Here is a 25,852-nt window from a genome sequence, read left to right on the forward strand (position 1 = left end):
CTATATTTGCGATTACTCTTCAACCTTCAAGCTTGCTTTCTGAAGACACAAATAGCCAAACTATCTTTGTATCATCTTCATATAAGCCATTAAATGCCTGGATCTTGATGCTCCTAGGGGCAGATGTATCACTAGTTTCACCTTCATTGTACAGTGAGCGTGGAGGTGATGATTCTGCTCTGTCCAGCTGATGTTCACAAAGGACTATTTTCAGACGTGGGTCTTTCGTAATCCCCACCTCACACCTCCACAGCACAGTCATCAGACTGCACCTCCTCACACTGCAGCCTCCACACACGGTTGACTTCAAACTCAATAACAGGGATATTAACCCATCAACCTCTTGAGAAAATTTGCTGCAGACATTACCATCCTAGCTGTCATCATTAAAATGGCATCTCTGAAATTCACTGCATGCACAGCTGTATCTCATACTGCAGAAAGAGTATATAAAAAAATATTCATTAGATTTGCACAAAAATAGAAAGAAATGTTGCAAACATTTGTCAATTTGGGAGAGAAACAGGAAGTTTTACCGTCTAGAATGTTGTACCAATCAGAGATATAGTTTCATAGGAAGCAAAAAGATTATTGAAATTCTGCGACCAAAACAAATAAATGTGACAGAGCTCAAGACTAACTTTTTTCTTTTTCTTTTTTTTTTCTTTTTTTTTTGTCTGGTGGCCCAGTGGCAATCAGACCACATTTTTCTTTTTTACTTTGAAATTTTGATGGCCTAAAAAAGAAATGAAGTGGCCGGAAATAATTGGAAATCTGAAATACAAACTTGAATTTTTTAACCGCCCGCTTGGGAAACCAAAGGATAATATTTTGAAATCTGGTGGCCCGACATCAATTTGTAGTGGCACCAAGCCAGCACTAATGTCGCACTCGGTGTGAACAACAAAGGGTTAGAATAAGATCTTTTAATGTACCTTGTAAAATGCTAGCAATGAATAGTAAAAATCAAAACAGATAATACAGAATCAACCCACAAAAATACAGCTTCTGAGACTTGCACTAAAAGCTTTCCTGATATCACAGTCCTCACAGAAGCATAACTCCCAACTGTTAAAAATATCAATTTCTCAGCAACCCAAGTACAGCAATGACACAATGTGACTCTGGATGCATAGATCTGCCTTCAGGCATTCACAGATAATGAATTGAAAGTGGAACAGATATTGGACCAGCCTCCTTTCCCACCTAATCATTGCGCTGCATACATGTATAAGCTATGATACCGTACTCTAGCTCTGTCGTCAGATGGATTTGTGATTTTAATGGGGTGTTGCAAGAAAGTTGCAATCAATTGCAACTTGCAAGTGATTGTCACTGGCCAATCAAAATCATTGTTGCATGCATGTCTTCTTAATAGGGCAGACCCTGAGCCAATCAGAATGGTTGTTTCAAAATTAGCAATTATTTGCAATTGATTGCAACTTTCTTGCAACACCCCATAAGACTACACAAACACAAAATTAAATCTGTCAAAGACACCACACAGAGCCTGACAAACCTCATAACTTTTACATGTTGTGTTTCCCTGTCCTATTCCTGTTTTATTTTGAGTTTCTGTATTTGCTTTTTGTTTGTTTGTTTGTTTGTTTTGGGGTGGGGTTTTTGTTTTTTTGTTTTGGGGTTTTGTTTTGCTGGGGTTTTGTTTTTTTTTTTTTGCTTTTTTTTTTGCTTTTTTTTTTGTTGCTTTTTTTAAGGGAAGAAGAAGGGGTTGCATTCTGCATCCATGGGAAATAAATAAAGACTGAAAATCTAGAATGTAAATACCGATCCTTGTTAAAAAAAAAAAAATTGCTGAAGAGTGAGACTACAATATTGCAAGCACAATCTCTATTAACTCCCCCTCCCCCCCCCCCAAAAAAAAAATTGATAACCTTTAGAATAGTATATAGACAAAAAGTTCAATTTGATCATTACAAAATATCACAAATCTCCTTTCAACACTCTTCCTTTGCTCATACTACTGACAATGTCACATTTAGGCATTCACAGAATTCCCAATACCATGACATGGCTGCTACATTTTACGCTCAGCAATCACAAAAGAAAATTTCAGTCAAAATTCAACTCGATTCTTCATACAAACAAAATCAGATGATCAGAAAAGTACAGATTCCAGTACTACATTTTGTACCAAACATGAAATAGATTTTGGAATTTTGATGTGTCTTGTTGTGAAACAGTGATATTTATCTCAATCACATCCAAGTAAAATAGACAGGGCAACGATTTCACTAAATTGTACCTTGCAATTTTCCCATCGGAATGACTATATAAAATATATCGTAACACATTCTTTGTGTCTGTAATTCAACAATTCTAACACCTACCCTTTACAAAGTCAGCACTGCTGAGATATTGTTATAATTCCGGCACAATCTGATAGAAAGGATAGAATGTATTCTCACATTTATCCCCCCCCCCCCCCAAAAAAAAAAGATGCTTAATAAGAGCAGATTTGTATGTACTTGCAGATACCATGATAGGAAGCATACCCAGGGCAGTGGCTAATGCGGCAAGAATTCTTTTATCTACTTCAAACAGAAAGTAAATCATTATAAACAGGTTTTTCATTGTCTTTGACATGGTGTGAGATACTTGTTATTGTGTTCAACCAAGAAGACCGCATCGCAAAGAACACTCTCACTTTCAAGGTTATGCAAAGTGCTGTAATGCTTCACCGTACGTCTTGCCTGATATTCAAATACAGTACTTCTGCAGTCTATTCTCCAGAACATTGAACCTACTGTCCTGGGTTATATATATACACACCATTACATCATGTACAAGTCTATTATATAGGCATGGACTCAAGGGAGAGAAGGAAAGCACAAATCAAATAACAAACGAGAATGCGAGGAAGCCTCAAGCCCGCAATGGCGACCGAAATCACGGTTAAGACTGGCCAATGTCTACGCCATTGCATCCCCTGATTCTCAGCTGGAGGATGACGATCATTAAAAGAATCATCAGTGGAACTGGACACCGTCTCTGTGGGATGATGCTACAAGGCCAGTGGACTATTTACAGTCCTAATCAGCATCGTATCAGAGCCAAGACGAAGGATGTCGTCCTATAGGTCTTCTACCAATCAATGTCTTTGATGATTAGCAGTGTGTGACATACATATTGATTGCCTGAAATGCCGGATGGTTGTTTCCAGTCGGGAGTCAGCACACATGGCGGAAGTCAATATTTGGACAAAAGAGGGAGCTATTGATTGATTGGCATGAAATAGCCTGTGAAAAGACTGTGCGAATCAGGTTGTGAATAATAGGGTTATTTAATTAGAATAGGAAGATAAAGCAATCCTTTCAAACAATACCTTTAAACTGCACTTTGGTTGCAATCGTTCTACATTATCTATTCACACAGGACAGAACTTGCACAATATCATTGCAAATTTAAGTGAAAGTCAGTCATAAGCATTTTAATTAGAATGTTTAGAATTTCTCATTTATCACCAAAAAAGTATTAAAAAAAGTGCAGATGAATGAATTCTGATTTGATCTTAAGCTAGAATAGAGTAATAAAACAAAATCCATTGACCTATATCAGCCATGAGAAGCTTCTAACAGAATTCAGGAGGCATTAATGTTGAATTCATGTTTACTTGACACAAATGTGTACTACACATGCATTACCACATGAATGGCAGTTGCATTATGCTATGACGTGGACAGTTTTTATGCGTGTACTTTCTTTGATTTTTACAGGGCTGCCTTGAATGACACTATGTATTAAGGCAGTGCACCATGTATGTACAGCTTTGCTCCCCAATGTGTATACTCTCACTGAAATGTCATCCAACACAAGCAGCTCTTCATACATGTATGAACATGCTGCTGTGTACAAAGCATATGAAATGCTGTTTCAATATTTAATACAAGTGTGTGTATACACGACTCATTCAGGGATGGAGCAGGCATCTTCAGTCAGACCTCTTCTCCGTGTCAGCTATGGATCGTTCGATGATCATGACGATCACAATCATGATAAATGTAATGTCATGCCATGACAATGAAATATTCATTGTACCTACTTTCTGTTACATTTGTAGATCGATTCTCAGAAATAATCTGCCACATTTCAATGACAGGCAAATGATGGAAAATACCAGCTTTGCCTTTATCTTTTTTTTTAAAGCACCATGGTTCTTCAAAACATAATCTCAACCTGATGCTAATAAAAAGGTTAGTGTCAAAAAAAAAGTTGAGAGGAACAAAGGAATGAAATAATGAGAAAATAAAAAGCTCAACACATATGAGTTACCACCGTCCTACTGATCACCTGTTGCATTGTATGAAGTGATTAACAACATTATAAAAGTGATACCTGTGATATATAACATGTCAAGACTGACACTGTAGTGATGTAGTTTTTATGTTTCAAGTGTCTAAACCATCCCCAGTTTCTAGATAGCGTGCCATGTCCTGATTCAGGAAATTAACCTGATCATATGATAGTTTACTCTTTGCCAATGCAAACGAAACTTCATCGACCAGATCAAGCACATTGTAAATATCTCAATAAAATTTCAGGACTCAATGCTAGTCTAGTTGACAGCACAGTCCACTATGTTTACCATCAGCACGCTTATTTTGGATAAGACAACGCATATAAAATTTCTCGAGCCAATCGCTCACTCTCTGTCATTTAAAATCAAGAGGTAACACTAGCCCAGTACTAAGGACCCATCATTCGTCTGGACATGCTGATTCATCTGCACCGCACCGACTACTGCATTGTGATGACACAATGGATGCATGATGCACTGTTTACACTTTTTCGTTGATATTTACGCCCAGCATTCACCCAGCAGCAGTGGGGTCATTTTCTATGGAGCAAACGTCAATGAAACTCATGTTTTTCTCTTTGGCGTATTTAGGTACTTTCCCTTCCTTTTCTCTTCTTTCTGCAGCTTATTAGTCTCATAACTGGGAAAAACAGACCGTTATACACAGTGTAACATAAGCATTTGCCTGATTGCCCGAGGCAAGTGAAAATCAAAGTCAGGCAAATGTTTTGGAACATTACGAAAAAATGCTTGCCTAAATTGGGCAAGCAAAGAGCTTTGAAGCCACCTTTCTTTCACATTCCCCCCCCCCCCCACAAACCCATAAAATCAACCATACAGAAGCCTCATGATACAACTGTCCAGTGATGCAATGCACTTTAATTTCATTTCAGCAACTTTCCAACATTTATGTGAAGAAACTCTCAAGGGAAGGCAATGCAATGCCAATACTCAATCAAACCAAGTCTGTTATTCCGATACATTTCTCCTGCGAATCAACATGTGCTGTTTATTCAAATGATTATGTTATTTCAACGCTTCGACTTAGAGTGATTTTTCTTCCTTATCATTTTCTTATATTTTGGACTTCTTTTGGGGGCAAGTAAAATTCATATTCAGGCAAGTGTCTTGCAACAAAATGAAAATCTGCCTGCTCAACTGGGCAATTGTTGTTTTTTTTTTAAATCATGTGGCACCCTGCCCTACATGGTAGTGCTCATGGCTGAAGGACCACACAACCAACCATTTTATTTTATTTTTTTACTATCTGAATAGCAGGAATGTTTCTTCCTATACATACAAGGGATGACAATGAGAAAAGAAAATGTAGTAACATTCCCCTCCTTCTGATCTGAGAATGCCTGTGATAGTAACATTGACTACAGCGCAATATTTCTTGTTGTTTGTCAACAATTCCTTCCCTTGTCTCCTGTAAGTTCAGCCGACATCAAGGCATCCCCCTTGGTCTGTGGTCTAATACTGGTTGTCATTTATAAATCCTTTCCACTTCCACTAAAAGCCAGAGTGTCATCATAAAATGCTGCCGAAGTTTGGTGTTTGTTTCCTGTCGACCTCAAACAAAGCAGCAGATTGTCTGTATGCATTGTTGCTTTAAAAGCAAAATGACAGTGATCAAATCACCAACATGCATCATGTCTTGAGACTTAAAGGCAGAATTTACCATTTGCAGATGAAACAAAAACCCAGCATCAGTGCTTCAAAATAGTTCTAAAATGTGAGTTAGGGATGGAAACAACCAATGTAAAAATTTGAACCAGTATAATCAATGTTAAGTATTGTTAAATATACAAGTAGTTATAATAAAAATGCTTCCAGACTAAACCGTCTACAGTTATGGTTTAATGAGAAAAATAGTGATACAATTGTATCTCCTTATATTTTAGGCTCTATTGCAAAAAAAAAAAAAAAAAAAAAAATTATACACTAGGATGTTTTGTGATACAACTGACCTACATATGCATCAAAAGTGATATCTTGAACATTTTCTAAATCACTGCTCCCAAAGGTAAACAGGACCTTTAAAATCTCTCTTACTCAAAACATAAATATCCGACATATCTCATCTGCATTTTACGGTTGCAACTTTCAAAGTACATAATCAAGGAGATGTGGTCTTCTTCTCAGACTTACTTGTGACTTTCCCTAAATCTCCTGACTATATGGAGATTGCTGATTGAGCAGAGTATATTAGTGTATTGTGACTTTAAAGCTTGCCCCACCCCCCTTTGTCAAACAACAAATTGTGCACCAGATGTGCTTTCATTTTCACAATCTTATGAAAGGAGATATTTCCAAAAGTTCAACTTTCAAGTTGAAGTGCAAAACAACTTTCATGATAAAGTGACAGTAAATTTCTTCTTTTTTTTATCTTCTCTTGCACAAAGTTGTTCAAAATCCATTTTTTCTGCTAGCTTTTAGAATGAAGTAATTATTTCCTGCATATGGTGAGTTCTCTTACACAGGAAAATTTTGTGATATATTGGACAGTATTTGAAGGTCAAACAATGAGAAGGAATATCAATGAACAACAACCATATAGTGCAAGATTTAGCAATTGTTCTTGAAATGCACTTTCATTATCAAAATGACACCCACGCTTTGAATAAAAGTGTATACTATTATGTATGATTTTTATTTGACATCAGTATATGGCATGTCTGGCTGGCCTTTTTCCTCTCAGATTTAAAATGATCTACAAGTGACACACGTTTCTTGAATTTTTTTGTGAAACAGCCGAGTAAGAAAATATAATTTTACTCTACGCAAAGAGTGAATGATAAAGAGTGTGAGGAGAGCACATAGCAAAAAGAAGCCTATTCTACAAGAGGTAAAACATTTTAGCTAGGATTGCATTAGAAACTCACTTGAAAGAGATAGGTCAATAAACTGGAAATCTAAAAATTCATATATACGTCTAATAATGCAACTTCCTGAGTTTGCACAAAATTCTTCCAAGAGTCAATACAGTGCAGTCATTATCCGAAAACGTTGCTGATAAAAGAAGTACTAGATTTGTCATAGAGTCCTTCACCTCAAATATCTGCTCACTCCCCCATCGCTCTCTCCCTCTCCTGTCCCTCCTCTCCCTCCTTTTCAATTCAAACCTACAACTGTTAGCAGAGCTGTAAGGAAATTGTTAATTTCTCTCAAGTTAGGGCACCGCTCATCACACAAACAGACGTCTACATGCATCACTGACGCCACAAACATCCAGCCATTGCACGCTGCCTCGGCTGGCGATGATCGAAAGTGAAATTGCTTCAACAGATTGAGCCATGCCACATGACAGCAATTAATCAGTGGCGATATTGCTCAGCAGTATTCCTCAGTTTAACTCCTTTGTCTGGGCGAAAATATGGTGGGCTGCCGGTGTAAATCGCCGACTGATTTGTACTGCACGAGGGGCGGGAGGTGGTGCATTGTCTACAGGGTTGATCACTGAACAAATTTTTCAGCCATCTTGGCTACTTTAACATAGATGGTCTGATTGGCTCCAAGGCAGATGTCTGACATTATTGTTGTGCCAGTAGATCTAGAGCACATATCAACCCATATGCTCAAGAATAGTTGGGTTGTCTTGTGTGCCTCACGCCTGAATTTTTGCTTTGTATTATAAGTCACGATGTAGTCATTTGAGTTTTTCATACCACATGGGCATCCTTTCCCTCCAGCTTGTAGTGTACAATGTATGTCCAGGGAGGTGTTAGAAAAGGAGAGACAACTCCTGCTCTCCTTTGAAGTCATGCGCTGCACCGTCGAGAAGTTGTGCGCTTAACTACAGGTGGAAATCAGGTGCTTTGACAAAAGAGAGCATCAATAATCGGGACTAGCGCTCTCACATCTAGAAATACTTGCCCCTACTGCAATTCGCTCTCTCTTTCAATGTGATGGCAACAATGAATTTGTGTACCTTGAGTTGGAGCAGCATATCAAAATGCAGTGTAAAACTGACAATTTTAACAGCAAATAGTTTAAAAGCACGCTGCACCGTCGAGAGTTTGTGCGCTTAACTACAGGTGGAAATCAGGTGCTTTGACAAAAGAGAGCATCAATAATCGGGACTAGCGCTCTCACATCTAGAAATACTTGCCCCTACTGCAATTCGCTCTCTCTTTCAATGTGATGGCAACAATGAATTTGTGTACCTTGAGTTGGAGCAGCATATCAAAATGCAGTGTAAAACTGACAATTTTAACAGCAAATAGTTTAAAAGCACGCTGGAGCACGCTTTAGCGGAGTACTTTATTTGAAAGATCAAAATATCCCAGATTAAAGGATAGAAAACTAGCATGCGGAAATGTGTGCATTATAGAAAAGTATTAGTTTTTTAAGAGGGCCTAATTTTCATTTCATTTCGATTTGCGCATTACAAAGAAATTAGAAATACATGTTTATAATATTGAATTCTTTCCTAAACTACTCTTTAATCGATTCGAGTATTTCATTTAAAATTTTACGGTGAAATAAAGCTTGTAATTCAACGAAAGGTGAAATGCGTTCTTCGTCTCCTAAGCATATGGTGGAATACTAGACATCCCATTGTAACGCTTTGAACCCAAACATGTGTTTCCATGAATTACGAAGAGTTGTCTCTCCTTTTCTAACACCTCCCTGGTATGTCAGTGCCGCATGTGTGATATCACATAATTCAAGAGAGAAATTTTTACATTTTTCAGCATACTGCAAAGGTCTAGGACTTACAAAAAGAAAATGAAATTAAACATGGCATGGTTGTACACCCTGTACCTGCACAGCATGTACGTAGCTCAGAGTGCACCAAAGTTCACCATGCATATTTTGGGCTAAAATTACAATGAAGGCTTATCTGTTGGGTGACCTATACCCAGGATGATATGGTATCATTTTATCAAACTCACTGTACACAACGATGTACACTTCATACACCTTCACCAGTACTGTGTGTTTATGTGTGTGTGTTGAATGTGACCTGTCACTCTCTATCACTCTCATTCATTCTAGTTTCAGGTTTAGCTAACCTGAAATTTCACTGCGTTAATAGGATCAGCCGTGACATGGCCATAATACCTTTAATTTTGTGTCAGATGATTGCATCAGACATACATTGTACATGTTGTAAGTCAGGTCAGTAAATTCATATCATGAAAGCATGACAGTGATGCGCTATGAATATTTCGGGGGGGGGGGGGGGGGGGTTGATTTTCTACATTATTTATCAAAGATGATACCTACATGTATGATGTATCAAATACTGTACATACTGACAATTGCATCCATCAATATTATGATTATAATTTGTACAAACAGCTGAAGGCTTACATGTTTGTAAAATGAATTCACTTTACCATACCTTCTCAACAGTTTTATCTATCCATACACATATAATCAATTTAGTCAAATGTTGTATGATATATCTGCCAATTGTACTGTTGCACCAAACTCTGTGCAACGAAAATTGCCAAGAAATACATTATAGAATCAGCTCAGATGACAGAGTCTAAATATTGTACCTCGCTACATGTGATGCATACTCTTAAAATTCTGCCCCACATTTAAAGGGATGACATTGTTTTGGTTGAGAGGGGAATTCAAATTTTACTTTGATAATAAAAATAATCAGTTCTTAGAACACATAATATCATAAAATAGTCTCTACACAACTTTTTGCAAGATAATGAGGAAACCCCTTTGTGAAATATCAAAGAGCATAAAATTCTAAGAGGACTTTAAAGTTTGTTTTGAAATGGCCAAGGTATCCAAAAACAAAGTAAAACAAAGAGATCCTCATAAAAGGTGGGTCCCATCTTTTATTAAGACCTCTTTGTTTTTTAATATCTCAGCCATTTAAAAACTGATTTTCATCAAATAAACTTTGAATTCTTCTTAGAAATGTGTGCTCTTTGATATTTGATAGGAGGTTTCCATCATCTCACAAAAAAAGTTGGAAACCTGAAGCCCTATCTCAACCAAAACTATATCATCCCTTAAAGCCAAAGAGCCCAAAACTCCAGTCTATCTTGCCCTAGAGTACAGGTCTTCTTTATTTATTATTGATTTACATATCTGTCTGCCAGAGACTCAAATCCCTTGGGAAACATGAATAAATGAAAACACATGTAATGAGGAATATGGAATTTCTACCCCACTTCGGAGGAGTGATAGTGATCGATGTCCATTCTACTTCCCTGCAAGCTGAGTGTGATATGTCTATGTGATACATGTGGCATGCTCAAGCAGTGCATGGCATTAATTTCAGATGACGCTGACAACTTTTTGGAATTTGGTAGGTTAAATTCCACTATAGTACTTTCTTAAAGGATAAAATCACCTTTATATTCATGTGGGTTGAGAGAATGCAGCAATATTAAAGGACAAGTTCACCCTCATAAACATAAGGATTGAGAAAATGTAGCAATATTAGTAGAACACATCATTGAAAGTTTGAGGAAAATTGGACAATCCGTTCAAATGTTATGAATTTTTGAAGTTTTTGTGCAGTTACCCCTGGATGAGAAGACTACTGCAGTGTATGATGTCACATACGTACAACAATATAAGGAAAATATAAAGAGAATTTCACAAAATTTCATCTTTTGAAAAAAGTACACATTCCCATGACTTGTTACCGACATATGTTATGGGTAATATAATTCCCCCTGCCTTTAGAAAGAGGCAAGTCAAATGCTCTTTTGTTGTGCGAAAAAAGTGAAAATATGTCGAATTTTCTTTACATTTTCTTTATACTGTTGTACTCATATGACATCACAAGCTGTAGTAGTCTCCTCGTCCAGCAGTTCCAACACAAAAATTTCAAAAATTCATAACTTTTGCATCGATTGTCCAATTTTCCTTAAACTTTCACTGATGTGTTCTACTAATATTGCTGCATTCTCTAAATCCTTATGTTTATGAAGGTGAACTTGTCCTTTAATGTAGAAAACATCAGTAAAAGTTTGAGGAACATCAGACAATTCATTCAAAAGTTATGAATTTTTGCAGTTTCAGCGCTGCCATCACTGGAATAGAAAACTACTATACTTTGTGATGTCAAAGGCGTAGAACGGATGTGAAGGAAATATAAAGAAAATTCAACATATTTTCACTTTTATCACATAATAAAAGAGCACCTGACTTTCTCTTTCAGTAGGCAAGGGAAATGATATCATCCTTATACGTCAGTAACAAGTCAAGGGAATGTGCACTCCCCCCCCCCAAAAAAAAAGAGAGAAATTTTGTGGAATTCTCTTTATGTTTTCCTTATATCGTTCTACACATGTGACATCACAAACTGTGCTGGACTTTTCATTCAGCTGTGACTGCACAGAAAGTTCAAAATTTCATTCATTTAAAACAGATTGTCCGATTTTTCCTAAATCTTTCACTAATGTGTTCTATTATACTGCTGCATTCACTCAATCCACATGTTTAGTAAGGTGGACTTGTCCCTTCACTCTTTTGGTCAAGTTGTAACAAAGCAACATGGCAGTTTCACCAATGATAAATGCTGCTTTCCTGGCTACTCTGAATTACTATTCCCATCAGCTTTTTCCTCAGTTCCATATAAACAGCGGGAAACATGCTTGCCAACTAGTCTATATCAACCCCACTCTCATTCATTAATCCATTGTGACATGTTTAGATTATGCAGCATTAGAAGGATTCTAACTAGATCACAACTGCTTCCTAAATTGGGAAATCGACACCACTTCCTTTCCCACGTAATAGCTGAAAATTTTCCACAAGTTGCTACATTTCATCCTATGTTAAACTTCATGGGTGATTGAATGATTACACACGGATGCCACCTAAGATGAGAGAGAGGGCCTGAAATACATCTACATGAAGCTCCTTGTACATGAAAAGGACCTGAACTTTGAAACTGCCAGGGCCTGAATTCAGGCTTTTGCCTAAAAACTGGCATCCCTGATTACAGCATAGCAAATAGAGAATTGAATCTTTGAAACCATTTTGAAGAAGTTCTTGGCAGCGCATTTATAAATAATTATATTGGGTTTTACAAAATGGACACTGCATAAGAAAACCTGGCAAAATGCAGCAAACTGCACTACCAGACCTGTCAAATTGGAGTGTTGTAGGTCTTATCATTTCAGTGAAATCAACATTAACCACCACCAAAACATGATCCGTAGGCAAGAATTCATGAAGGTGGTACAAATGAAACCATGGTTTAAACCATGGACAATTTGTATGGATTGTACCACCTTCATGAATTCGGGCCATAATGTTTAAGTTCAAGATTCACTGCAATATGTTCCACACATACAGTATACTCTGATAGTGCAGTGCTGAGGAAAAGTGAACTCTACATCGTATATGAAACACTGTGTAAATTGTTATGTCTGAAGCTGTGTGCATTGATATGAATGCCATTGGATGTATCATTGTAATTACATGAACGTTTACATCCAATACTCATACAGATCATATCTGAAACCGTAACTTGAGATATGTCTGTATCAACACATGGAAAGATGAATAGTAAGCCTTCTACATGTTGGAATCATTCATGTTGTACAGGTGCCTGAAAGTTCACCACCAACAAGAGCGCATTTCTGCCTTGTGTTTATACTGTGTCTAGCTATTACATTCAGTTATTTCATTCAGGTATAACCATCTTCTTTGTTCCACATAGACGTGGGGAAATTCCTGAGTGGTCGCACATGAAAGAACGGGAAGTGGTGTTCCATTATCATGTTTAATAAAGTGACATTCTGCGCTGCCAATTATCTGCATCACACACTAAGCGAGACGATGGACTACAGTATGTACGCCAAAAGGCAGCACGTCTCTCTCCCTGACAATATCAGCTTCTCCCATTCCATTTATTGTGTCTGTACTTTTGTTACGTTTGCAGATATTTACCACCCACATATCCCATTGACATTTCCACTTACAATGTAACACTGATAGCAACCAGTCCAACCTGATCATGCAAACTTTGACTCTGCCCTACAGGAACAACAGCATAGATGGAAATACACTTGCACGTACTATTGTATGAATGTCTCTGACTTGCCTGTACATAATGGCATTCACGATACAGGATTTTTGTGATTTGCTCTCGCCTTCTGCAAAGTAAGGTTTACTGAGAGACATGACTGATGAGGGAACGCAGGAAGGGCCTTTAGAGCGTCAGTACTTTATTTTTGGCACTCATCCCCTCCTAAGCTACTCAAATCCGATTAAATGCTACCTTTATCTCCTTGCGGTATAACAAAATCAAGAAAAAAAGCCTAACACTACACATGAATGAACCCACTCAAATTTGAAAATGAGGGAACTTCAAGATGACATTCATTAGTATGCACAATATTGCATTTTCCAGCATGTTGGCAGTTCCTTCCGCATATGCCAAACTATATATAGCATCATTTCTTGGTTTGGGAAAAGAATTATCATTCATTCATGTCAGTAGACATTTTCAAGAGGCTAGATGAGAAGACACATCGTTGACATAGAGCTGAAGAATTGGTGGCATTCTTTGCAAAACTCTTCTGACGTTTTCTACCGCATGACAGTGTGACCCTTAGCTGCCCTCTACCACTACCTCACAAGAATCTCGGTGATAGTAAAGCTCCTACTGTTCACAAATTTTAGGAAGGTAATACGGTATTTGATGTCACACACACCTCACTGGGTCTGAAATCAAAACCTCTGTATACTGTAACAGGAGACCAAGAGGGTCTTGTGCTCACCGGTGCATAGCAAGTTCACCTGAGGGGCACTGCCATTTAAGCAAAGTATTTCACCTGGATAACCTCAGTCTTTCTTCCAGGATAATCTACCATTCTGAATGATTCCTGCCAAGTTTTTATGCTACAATCTGTTGAAATGCATGGCCGGCTGTTTAGCTTTTTTGATAATGCCAAATCAAACACATTTCTATGTAAAAACAGTATAAGCTTCATTTTCTCACTGGTGCCACTCAACAACAACAACAAAAAGCAAAAATGATTGTAGGTCACAAAATGTTAATCTAAGAGTATGTTTCAATAAATGTCCCTTGACAACTATAATTTTAGATAATCTTGTAAGAGTTCAATATTACATACCCATATCAATCAGTATACTAGTAGATCATCCTCAGCAGGATAATCTTTTACGATAGTATGCAATTAATGGTAGTCAATATGCCATATATTTAGCAAGTCTAAATTTTCGCGAATCAGGACTTCCCGAAGATTTCGCGAGTGGTTAAATCCGCGATTGTGGAGTACTAGTGCTGAACAGAAAAATGTATATATGTGCGCGTCACATTATCGGGATCAGGGTCAATATTTTTGTGTGTCTTTAAATTCATGAATAGCATCTGACTCGCGAAATTTGCGAAAATAAAAACCTCATGAAATATTTGGCGTATACAGTAGATCTTTCACTTTGGGGGAACTGCATTTGATGCAAAGTAAATTTTCGAGGTTAAGGGAAGAAAGTCAGATTTCATCAAATTGATTGTAAATTTTGAAGCAAATTCACTCCTGAGGTGAGTATTGTAGCTGCTATGGGAATCTAGAATATGATTAAAAATACTGGAGTCACCATCACTGCCTTAATATCTGGAGTAACACATTAAACATGTTACTTTGTCTTGTGTTCTCTTCAACATCATCATATTGTAAACATGTCCAGGGCTCTTTTGCATTACAGTTGAGACCAAACATAGGTCAGAAAATCAAACATACAATGTAGATCACTGAATTGGATTGGCTGATACCTGACTTTAATACATTTGATTTAATGACTTCTGTTTGATCACATCTTTTTTTATAAAACACAGCCTAGAGCCTGAGCCCAGCCCAAACTGAGCCACGGTATCACCCAGCAAAAAAAAAAAAAAGGCACTACATAATTTGCTCTGGAGACCCTCTGTCAGTTTAAAAAAACAGACCAGCAATTCTCAGCACGTCCACCTACACTGCAAACAGGCACATTGAATGGCTAATTTGTGTGGACAGTTTCAGATTTTCAGACAGTCATAGAGGGCTACACAAGCTACGAAGCCAACCATACTCATTCATACATGTAGGAGCACAACTGTTAGCATTAAGCACATCAGACGTTGTGGGGAAAAAGAAAAAGAAGATGGGTGCGAGGGATTAGTCTTACCTGTAGCTCATTGTGAAAGCAAAAACGCTTTATTCCTATTGCATTATCTCTAGTCAATGACTATGAACAGCTGAAAAGGAGAATACATCTCAGCTGGGTAAACTAGTACACTGTAGTGTACACTCAAGTCTGTCGCTCCTTTCATGTTTAGTTATTCTGGCTCCTCCAAAATCCAATCTTAACCCCCAACCCATACACTCTTTCATTTCATTCTCTATGTTTACTTCCTTCTCTTTCTCCAGCTCTCATTTTGCTATGTAACTTTCTCTCCAATAATTCTCATCCCTGCATCTGTCTCATTCTCTTTCTCTCTCACATATATTCTTGTCAGTCTTTATCTCTCGCTTTTTCTCTCTCCCCCATCTCTCCCTCTCCCTCTCTTTCATTCAAATCTCCAGGGAGGACCATGCTCTCATGGTGATAGCTCAATATGAAGGTAGGGCTGCTGGGAAATCAGGCAAATACTTACCTGATGTAATTTGCAATTCATGAACTTGACGGTAGCTCTGTGGGCACTTTTCACATCTCCCAGACATGAGATGGTTAGACCATGGAGACTTTTGGGGGGAAAAGTTGTCACCGCTATGTTGAAGGTTGAGCACACATCCTTGGCTCACTACAGCTTTCTGTGGAAAGATTTTTTTTAAAAAAGAGCAAATTGCAAATTAAACTCAACTCTCATCTCATCACAGTATTGACAATGCGGAAACACTGCAACCTTTTCTATTCAAATTTGCACGCTTTGAATACATGTATTTCTTTTTTACAAAAAAGATGGGAGTGAGCAGAAGATTTCCTGGCATGAAAGAACAGTACCAACTTGATGTGACTGAGGGAATAATGATGAAACTCCCGCAGCCCCATTATTATCATTCTTAACCTGTTGTGCGTACTGTCAATGGTATATTAAGTATAATGAGATACAGCTGCAGTGGTTTCAGCAGGATTTAATGATGTATCACATTCTACACGTTTGGACATATTGCATTTTGAGTAATCAGCATTTTATGTCATTTGATCACACTCCTATACACACTGTAATGCTTTCCAAGTTTACCACTGAACACAACTCTGTTACATGTTTGTAGCTCCATGATATTTGACATCATTTGCACAATGGTGTTTGGAAATTATCAAAACAATGCTGATTCAAACTAGCAGAAGCTGCACCTCATCTAGAATGCTTTCATCTTACTCGTAAAAAGAATAGACTCTCAATTCCACACTTTTGAGGTCCTTGATATTTGTTTGCCTAGAGACATGCTCTCTATACACCCTTACTCAGAATTTGAGAACCCCCCTCTCTCGCCCCTCACCTCTCCTCTCTTCCTTCTAGCTTCTCTTTCACCTCATTCAATCTAATAGAGATAACCCAGCAGAGGCGCTCAATAAGTTCCTAATTAATTAAATGCACATTATACTTCAGTTCAGTGAGTATTAGCAGGTAGGCTCTACCCTAATCTCTCTGCAATGGAGCAATAGTGCCACTGCAATTAGTGCAAAATGGACTTAACTCACTAAAAAAAGCAGTCCATGGTACAAAATATGTACATGTACACCCAGACTATCTAGAACTGGGCATACTAGAAAAGATCTACACTGTAGATTATTTTGCTTTGCCTGCATATCAATCTGCGCACATAAACTCTTTACCGCAAATGTACAAGTTTGTTTATTTTTCCATGTGAATATCGGATATCATATAGTAAATTTTTCTGAAGACAGAAAAACATAACTGAAATGAACTTAATATTGCTGCTTCAAATGCTATTCAGGAGTGTGGTGTGCTTTGAATAAGATAATATTAGCACTGTACCAGTCATTTCAAAGCACTCATTTCCTCTGTCATCTTTTAGTTCTTGAATATAGACACTTAGTTTTGATGTTTGGTTAAGAACTACGTAACGCCATGTTCAGAATCCTGTCATTCATTCAGGCTGTGCAATTTGAATATATGTATTTTCAATGCTCACACTCTTTTAATTGTCATGTTTGTACAGTATTTCAATCACCAATTTCTATTGATCTCATCTCATTACAGGCTCAATTTATGTCTGCATCATGTGCAAATTAACCAAGCCATGAAAAATGTTTATCATCGGAGCAGCTCAATCTCAAATCATTTCTTTCTCTTTTTTTGGAGTACCGTTAACAATGCACTGTAGGCGGTGCCAATTACAGACATGCAGAGAAACGCAATGGAGCCAGGCCAAGCTAGTCCCCAGAAGTCAACTTCGCTGGAGTAAGTACTCTCTGGTGTCTACTCACACATACATACAATGCGACCGGCACGTCATACCCAAGGGTGCCATCATACCCTGGGTTACGCCATTGTGAAGCGCCATCTTATGTTCATGAGATGTACAGTTACGCGTTGCTATTATGGCAGTCAAATTTTAGCAGTCGGCAGTGAGTATTCCAATGCCAATTTAGCACTGATATGTTGTGTTTAACGTAATTACAGTGATAATTTTTAATCACAGAGGGAATAACAGGTTCAGCATTCTGAAAACATGACCAGCTCATTTGAGCTGTGCAAGAAGTACATGTAGGGTAATTTCTCACCTCTTCCAACAATATCATTGATTACAGTGGAAATATAAAAGCTTGCAAAAGCTGCAGGCTTTTGAGGGAATGCAAAGAGAGTATACACACTTTAACTACAGCATTACTGTATGAAATGAAAGAAATCAACGATGAGAATTCTATTTTGATTAATGCTGTATCAAATGAAAGAAATCAACAATGACAATTCTATTTTTTGATAAAAGACAAAATCACATATATCCAATTTGCATTGGGAGATCAAAGATCCATCATTAAAGATGACTTCACAGAGATTTTTGTACATTCATATTCTCAAACAACACAGAGATTTTTGTACAACGGTGCTACAAAATCCTGCACAAAGCAATAACAATTGCTTTCACTTGTTTTTTAGTAACCCAATGTACAGCACACAAAAAAAAATAGTTCAAAAAAATGGCGAATTTCTACTTGGTACTCGAGGGTTCCAAAACCCTGCATCGTATAATGACATGCACAAATCAATTTAGCAACACTACAGGATGACGTCCTTATTGATGGATGATAATGTCCCATATCAATTTGGGGACGTGTCCGGGAATTTCAGATGGAGAGAGAGTAGCGGTAAAAAACAATCCACTTGAGCTAAAAATATATCTCTGCTGCAGGAAAGGGTGGCGGGGCGGGGGGATGTCTCTAACAATTATGATGTTAGATGATGTTTTACACATCAATTGTATTGATTGGTGAAGTGGGATGAGCTAGCAGACATTCTGGACTTTCTGGAGGGGTTGACTGTGTCACTTCTAGCATGGTTGCAAAAGAAATGAGGAATGGGGGAAAACTGAATAGGGGAAGTAAACTCCATGTCAGGCACTTTTCAACAATGCGGCCAGTCTAAAACATTTGACTTGCATGCATGGTACTACACGGACAGTAAGATTGTACATGACTCTCTGATATTGTCTAAATAAAGCTATTAAAAATAATAATAATAATAAATCAGGTTAAATCTATATGACGAATACTTTAACAGGTGAAAATCTTTGACCAAGGGAATTAACTAGGCTCAAAAGTACCAACTAGACACCAGCTAGAATGGTGTGTGTTCTTATTCCTGGTACCTGTATCATTTTTTTTTTTTTGAGCTAACATTGTCAAAGATAGTCATCAACTCTTCCTGATTCTGAAACCAGCAAGCTTTCATGGGTGGGAAAGAGCACTGTTTGCCTCCCGTGAGTGTCAAAACATCACCACCAAAGGACATCATACATCATGTAGTCACCAAGAGGACACATTTCAGTACATTTGTCTGTTTTTTGTTACACTGGAAAATTATGTACAGTTGGTAGAGTCAAAAGCTTTTATATCATTTCTGATACATATTACCAAATTGTAGAAGCTGGGCACATTTTAGGCGCTTAACATTTCTTCAAATGCACTTTTTATGAATGAAAAGAAATACCACCTGGTCGTGCAAGAGATGAAGTGTAATGCAGGTACATTTAACACACTGATCCATACATTTTACTCACACTCTCACACACACACAAGAATTATAGACCCCTAAACCTTACCTAAATTATTTGCTTCAACAGCTGCACCAAATATCCAACAATGAACCCACTAACAAAAAAAAGAAGATGTTTTCTTACAGGGAAAAAGAAGAGCTCTTCACAGAGGTAAAGTCTACATTTGTTTTTTAATGTATTATTTTAATTCTACATTAATAATTTCAAACCTAGTTCTAATTTCATCAAAGAGGAGCTCAAAAGATTTTATAGTAAAAAACAAACAAACAAACAAAAAAATAAGCTTCAACAGAGGCATGATGTTACTGTGTACTACCAATACTTTCTTTATGACCATGCAAGCCTGTCAAAACTTCCCTAGGAATGCATTTAATGACTATAAAAAAAAAAATAAAAGTATCAAGCTTCAAGAGTTACTGATCAAAAAAGACGTCATTAGTGCCAACATGTTTACAAATCTCTTAAAGAACAACACCCCCTCATCCCCCCCCCCAAAAAAAAATAATGTTTTTAGGCTTCAAACTGCCACATTTGATTTGTAAACGTATGTCTAGTTAATGAAGAATGAAAATATTTTCCATCTGGAAAATAGACCAAATACGTCCTATCTCAAATGATAGGCAATTCTCCATCTACGAAACATGGTGAGGCAAATCTGATTAAAATGACTGATGGGGTGTGGAGGTTATGTCTCCACAGGGACAAACCAATTCCAGATTATTGGGCATAATGTGGAAAGTATTCCTCCCATCCATGCTTGCCACCGCCAACTGCACGTCACATACGACAGGAATGATATATTGAACACAATTGGCATGGTTAGTTAATAATCAACCACAGGGAAGCAAGGATTTTCCACTTGTAGTTGTACCATGCAGTACCGACAAGCGAGCCTCAGTTCACATTCTTTGTTGCTATCATCAGAAGAAGTAAAGTTTGTGCTCCTCAGCAGCTCAGTAGACCTCCCATTTTATTGAATCGAAGCGGTGGCAGCCATCACCGCATTTAATTGCCGCTATTGATGTGCAGCTTTCTTCACACTTTAAAAAGGGCTTGGATGTGCCATTCAGTAAAACCATAAAATGTCCTCCTGTGCACACAAGTGTAGTCAGTTGCTCTGATTTGCCACACCTTTACATGCTATCATGTATCAGTGTGTCACAGTAAATTTTCACCAAAATTCCAAAACAGCATTATTCTTCAGACTAAACTTGAACCAGGCAAACGATTCTTTAGTACAGCCAAAAAGACTTTTGAATAGGCCCTAGCACATAATTTCATTGCACAGTTTCATGTGCATTGCGCACACAATTGACCCTAGAGGATAATTTTGAAAGCTGCGGATATAAGCGGACACAGAAAATTGTTGAAATTCCAGGTCGAGACTAGCAACTCTCAGTATAAGGAGAATTGAAAAGTTCTTCCCTCAGTCGGGCATCATTCGCACAAATCCCATGGTAGGTAATAGCTGTAATTCTTGGTGCATTGGTGTGTGTCATACAAGGCACTACATCTGGAGAAACATACACTAGGGACCTTTGCTGCTAGCAGTATCAAGGTACAAGTTGTATGACTTCTTTGTTTGCTTGATTGTTTGTTTGTTTGTTTGTTTGTTTGTTTGTTGTGTACATGTTGTGTGTGTATGTTTCAGAGGGAGAAGGTAAAAGGATTTATTGGCCTCAAACAACTATAAGTTGTCAATACAAGAAAACATTGTAACTAAGCTTGAATGGATAGGCAGGTGATTTATTTGACTGGTACCAGCAACACACAACATGTGTTGTATGCCCCATTGTTTGAAACTACAAAACAATGTTAGGAGACAGGATGCCTATCCAGGTAATCCTGCTTTAACATACTTTAAACATGCCTCCATCGTGCACTGAGTAAACGAGGACATTGCCACAGTCATCCTAAAGGGGAGACCAGCACGAGAGACATCCATGAATTCTTGGCTCCGTGGGATCACTTACACTGTAGCCTTCGCTGAATTCCTGCCTTGCTCCACACATGAATGGCTGTGTTGAAACACGGCTGGAGGCCGCTGCAAGGGGTGGACCTGAAAGGCCAACCTGATACAGAAGCTAGCTCCACTCCCGCTCCCTTTCTAAGTTAGCTCTAATGCAACTTTGATGGGACGGTTACCTTGAGGACGCTGGATTATTTCAACAAATTCCTCCAGGGTGTAATTTCACTTTATTACATCCTGGAGGATGTTCAACTTTTCTTTGGCTTTCTCATTATTCTTTACACAGTTTGCACATGGATCAGAAGCATAAGAAAGTGCATTGTCCTGTATTAAAATAAAGAGCAGCTTCATCTACAGGGCCTGTACGTCAGTAAGAAGGCTTTGAAATACAGTACTACAATTTGTAGGTACTTTGATTGGTCTAGATTAGGCCTACTTCTGGCAAGCAAATCATTGCCGCCAACTACATGGCTACAACTAGGGAAAATATTTACATCTACCTCAGATGGCAAAACAGATCTATCTAACTACTTTTCTTGCTCCAAGTACAAAAGCCATTGCAGTTGTGAGAGTGCGCACTAACATTTAGTATTCTATAAATTCCTTGAACAACAGCATGTTCCCATCAGATTGACAGAATTACCGAAAAGGGTTACATCATGGTTTCTTTATTATGATTTTTATACCTACAACCTAGGAACTGTATACCTTTTTGCTTGTTTTTTTTCCCATTCATCCACTTAGATATGTATGCATTACACGGTGTTACTCCCAATACACAGGTCAACTCTATGTTTTCACATACAGGCTTACATCATAAAATCTAAAGTTCTATGTAATGTGTATTTAGTAATAGAAATTCAGTCTGTAATTTGTATTGCCATCCATTTGGATCAGCAGCTTTTTGTACAACACTCACTCACATCATCTGGCAAACATTCCAGATATGCCTCCTTCACTGTACATCATCACATCCCTGCAGTGCCTCTGATGTCTTCCTGTAATCTGCTGCAATATGCAGTTAACATTAATGCAGCTCGGTGGAGCGAAGCGAGAGTAGCCGTGCTTTTAGATGGGCCTGCACAAAATCTCAACTTGAATGTTCAGCACATGGCAAGCAATGTATGTACACAGTGCATTCATGACACAATGAATGACTTCCTTGTGTTTTGTCTGCATGCTTTCTTTAAAAAGGTACTGTTCAGTCCTTGTATGACAAGCATACTGTACTTTAATTTTGGTTCATTCTTGATTTTTCTTTTTTTTAAAGAGCTTAAAAAGTTAAGCTGTATCAACACTGATTACTTCATAATTATTGTTTCATTTCATTGTTCACTTTCTTTATAAAATCTTTAATGTAATGACCCGTAATGTCTTACTCTACAAATATGTACTTTGCCTCATTCTCAAATAACATCTCTGTTCTTCTGATTTAAGTGAAATTTTGCAAACAAGATGTACAATTTGTAGAAACTTGTGAATACAGTTTCATTCGACCAGCAAAAACATGCATTAGCTCATTAATTCCCTAAACTTTGTTCACATAGCCTACAATACGATGCTTTCAAAACAATATAAAAGATACATAACATTGTGCTGCATAACTGCAAGAATCTCTATAAATGGACTAATATTGCAGAAATACATACATGGGCAACTGGGCCAGACAAAATTGCACCATGTTATATCCACATGTAGCATAATTTTGTCAGAATTTCCCTGATCTGAATCATACAGAAATATCTGGGACTGAAGAATGCAAAGTAATAGGGGAAAAAAAAAGATGTGAGTTCAAAAATGTGTAATCCATGATTGCCTGAACAATCTCCCATTCTGGAGCATAAGGAGAGACTTGTCCTTATCTACTCACACAGGAGGCTCACAAGGCCCATTCACATATATATCCTCTATTTTAAAAAAAATATTGAAACATCAATTTTTGCAATATGATGCAAAAACTGATAAATCTCGCGTGTGGACATGAAAACATCAACAGCAATCACTACACTACCGTGATCTGCATTGCAATGAAAAAATACTATTGTCCATCTTGATATTTGTGGGGTTTTTTTCAAAATGCTAACGATAATTTGTTCTGTGCAGTGTGTGTGTGAACGACAAGCGATACCCATATACAAATTGTAACAAACACACATACAATGTATATTCCTAATCCCATGATGTAACTCGTGGCACCATGCCTGGGGTGAGGTTGCGAAGAGTTATGGATGGTTTTCAGATTTTTACATTTGAACAACTATAAATTAGTCATACTGGGTACAGAGTTTAAGACTTTATAATGATTTGGATGAGGAATAAGAATGTTTTCAAAATTCATAACAAATCACAACAGACAGGGATGATGACATACGTGTACATTAGTAGCCTCACCATACAAATACATGAGTGGGGCTCAAGGAAGCAGAACAAAAAAAAAAGAAAAGCATGCATAAATTCTACATAGGTGAACTTAATAAGCAGGTGGTATTGTAACAGAATTACATTGCTACATTCCTGCAGTATGTGAGGCTCCTATGTTGTTATCCTTGTTCAGCGTAATTTGTTTGGGGTTTTTCAGAGTATTGGTTTCTCTGCTCAAAGACCGCAAGAAATTCCACAAACCTATACATTTACCTGTTGATTAATGTACTACATGTACATGATATGAAATTATGAAAATCGTCTGGAATTCCCCTTTCATAATGTCTAGATATTGAAAACTGATTCTGTCAAATTATTGACAGATATTCACTCTGATACGTGAAAGCTATAATAATGAAGCTTTCAAAAGTAAGACTTGATGAGCCTCAGTATCTGGTACTGTTTACCATGTTATGGCTTTGTGTGGTTGTGTAGAAAAATGAAAACAAAAAAAGATTGAATTTCATATTATGAAAGCACACTAGCTGGTCATTTTTCTCTGGACAAAGGGCAGATCAAACCTGAATGCGATTTCTTTCAGACTGCTTTCTACAGCACAACCAGAGTATGAAAACCACTCATCTACATACATGTAGCCTGCATTGAATGTATACTTTGTTTATTTTCATTTTATTCACTTCACGCTACATGTGTATTTCCTTACCTGGTAAAAAACATACAGCATAAAAAAATGTACATACATGGTAAGAACCACACATATGTGTATTTACCATAGTAACAATACATGAAAAAAAGTACTTCAACATCTTCAAATAAAAGACAAAACAAAACATGAAAAGAGTTACTTCAGTTACAAGGCATATCAGATATATATCGGATATACAACTGTATTCACTGATGTCGGTCACAGATAAATGGTGTAGGATTCCATTTTGGATATGTGCCCAATAAGTAGTGGTAGTACTCCTTACACTTGTAGTAGTACATGTAGCACTAATAGTAGTAGCAGTACTTACTGTAGCAGCAGTAGTCGTAGTAGTACACTGTAGTACACATAGCTGCAGTTGTACTTGTACATAGTACTTGTATTGGTGCAGACTGACCAAATTTTGAATCATTTTAGTAGTATGGTAGCTGATGAGAAAGAATGCACAACATGTCTACTGCACTTGCTATACTCAATTGAGCAATTCTTCACACAAAGTGTATCAAACATACACCCTATATTAACTCAACATAAATATTTATCTCGGCAGCGGGTTGTTGAATATATTATATGCAAAGATGTATGTGTACTACTTACCCTATGGAACACACAAGATAATATGTGGGAAATTTGCTTTGTCAGAAAGAGAGATTCCCCCAAGTGGGAGACTTGAATACCCAGTAACCACATCATAATATGTAATGTTGCATTGTCTTGTTGCTCATGGTCACACAATACACCAACGAGTCAATGCACAGGTGAACTCATTCAGTGCGGGTGTATAGCACAGCACATCATGAACCACATAGTGCACCTACCATGTCTGTCTGTATCTAGAGTAAAGGCAAGCCCAAATCTGTGTGTCAGCCTTGTCCCTTTCAGAGCATGGAGGGTTTGGGATGACTCATTGTGTGAGGTCTGCGTGGAGTCCACGTCCATAAAGTGTGTCTACAAATCATCCGGGAGGGAGCCCTATCACACAATCGTTTCTAGCCACTCCATCAATCCACACACACCATAAATCTAGAATATGAGCACAAAAAAGTCGGCAAGAATATGGTGCATTTGCATGTGTTTGTGTGTGTCTGTGCATGCCTTTTTGTGCGTTCATTCCACTATATTCTATGAACTCCCGGTATTTCATATCCATCCAAAGCCAAGCTGATATTGTCAGTACAGGGAAATGGAGGAACCACAATTACCACTTCCTCTGCCATTTTATCCCAAAAATAATAATGATAATATGACATCAGCAAAATGCAAACATGACCCCAAAATCTGATTACAACAAAATAACA

General features: G+C 37.6%; 1 protein-coding gene across 1 annotated transcript in view; it reads right to left on the reverse strand.

Annotated features, from left to right (window-relative positions):
- Positions 1 to 25,852, reverse strand: part of LOC139728436 (cyclin-dependent kinase 17-like) — a 112,721-nt gene that overhangs the window by 68,589 nt on the left and 18,280 nt on the right. The window contains exon 2 of the mRNA XM_071639380.1: positions 15,909 to 16,065. The gene's annotated coding sequence lies outside the window, so the exon portion shown is untranslated. The remainder of the gene's footprint in view (positions 1 to 15,908; positions 16,066 to 25,852) is intronic.

Source organism: Diadema antillarum, unplaced genomic scaffold, assembly GCF_040938485.1.
Source record: "Diadema antillarum isolate AM-2024a unplaced genomic scaffold, OU_Dant_1.0 seq00000178_RagTag, whole genome shotgun sequence".
Lineage (NCBI taxonomy): Eukaryota > Metazoa > Echinodermata > Echinoidea > Diadematoida > Diadematidae > Diadema > Diadema antillarum.